We start from the raw sequence: 1,818 nt of genomic DNA on the forward strand, positions 1-1,818 counted from the left end.
AAAGGAACACCCACAGAGCTATAGAGGGGAGTCATACCACTATATCCTCGCTGGCGTCTGTGTTGGAGACGCAAGAAGCAGGAGTCACACGATCCGCAACCTGCCGTCCACTTCTCTGCCAATGAACTCCACTTGCTAACTACAATCTGTGTTTGCTAGCTCAGCCACGGAAGTTATATCAGTGGCCAATGGCTAACCGGTAACAGCTAATAGCCAACTAGTCACAGCTGGTTGCCATCTACTACCCAAGCCAGCACCTTTCCATGTGAGGTCGAGAGCCTGGAAACTGCTCTCCTAGCTCTGTCCCCATTCCATTTTTTCCCTGCATTCTGGCATGCTCATTTGAGTGGAGGAAAAAGGGATGGGATTACATTGAATGCATAGGAAATTGATGATACCACTCGATGTGAAGGTTATGTATCATGCATGCTAGAGCAGGAGAAAGGTTGAGAACTCTGATATAGATGGCCCACTTAGCAACACTGGTCAAGAATTTGATCCTACATGTGACTCAAAAAACAAAAGAAAATGATTGTGGTTGTTATGGGACTGCTAAAATTGGCAAGTGAAGAAAACATGCCTCAAATTAAATCTTTCAGGCAGCAGCAAATAGAACCAAAATACAACTTCTGGTGCAGCACCAACTGTCAGTGCTTTTGTTCACTGACATAACCAGGAAAAATTGCTAAAAAGCAAGAGGGGTCATGTCACCTGGGATCAAGTTCCAAGTGTAGTCAATTTTGAGATGGAAACAGGTTAGTGTTTAAAGCTTGGTATTTGTGAGTTGGGATTACATAGTATACTTGACAATGTTTGAGTTGTTTTTGGATTATTGATGCTGATTCCAGATTGTCGCGGTCCCCACATAAGAACGCAGGACAAGGTGAGGCCAAAAAGGAACACCCACGGAGCCATAGATAGGAGAGTCATCTCACTACAGTCTCGTTGGTGGTTGGGTTGGAGACACAGGAAGCAGGAGCCACAGAATCTGCAATCCACACTCCACCACACTCCGCACTTGCTAGCTGCAATCCACCATGCTAACTGCAATCCGTGTTTGCTAGCTCAGCCACCATCTTGCTAGCCCCCATTTTCCATTAGCGTAGCCACGGCAGTTATATTAATGGCCAATGGCTACTCACTGGTTACAGCTAACGGCCAACCAGCCACAGCTGATGGCCATCCAATCACAGTTGATGGCCATTTTCTACCTGAGCCAGCACCTTTCTATGTGAGGCTGAGAGCCTGGAAACTGCTCTGTGGGGCTCTGTCCCCACACAGATATTTTTCAATACAACAAATAGGCAAGGTGGATTTCAATAGGATGTTTAGTGGTGAATAACATTACCTAGTACTTCTTCAGCTGGGTGGGTATTTTGAAAAATTATAAGATTTTACATGCATTTGAGTGTAAATTGACCATATGCATAGCCATTATTCATAGCTAGAGTGACCATATAATTAATCATTCAAGCAGGGACGCTGTGGAGAATGAAAAGGGTACTATTAATAATTATGCTGGAATAACAGACATAAAAAGAACTGTTGGACAATTTGGGACATACAGACTTCTTATTCATACCTTGTGAGGGGAGAAGAGTATTTATTCATTCAATCTATCATAATTCCACTGTGATTTCTTCCCTTTCTTTTTCTTAGACCAGTTCTATTTCCACAGCACCTTTTTGCCTCTTTCCTTTCTCTTGTGGTGCTTGGTAGGAGCCTCTATCACAACACTTATCACAGCAATTATACAGTCAGCTGTTTATGAATTTGTTCTGTAGTCACACACTAATACTAGACCCTGAACTTCTAAGG

This window comes from Rhinolophus hipposideros (assembly GCF_964194185.1).
Source record: "Rhinolophus hipposideros genome assembly, chromosome: 4".
NCBI classification, from domain to species: Eukaryota; Metazoa; Chordata; class Mammalia; order Chiroptera; family Rhinolophidae; genus Rhinolophus; species Rhinolophus hipposideros.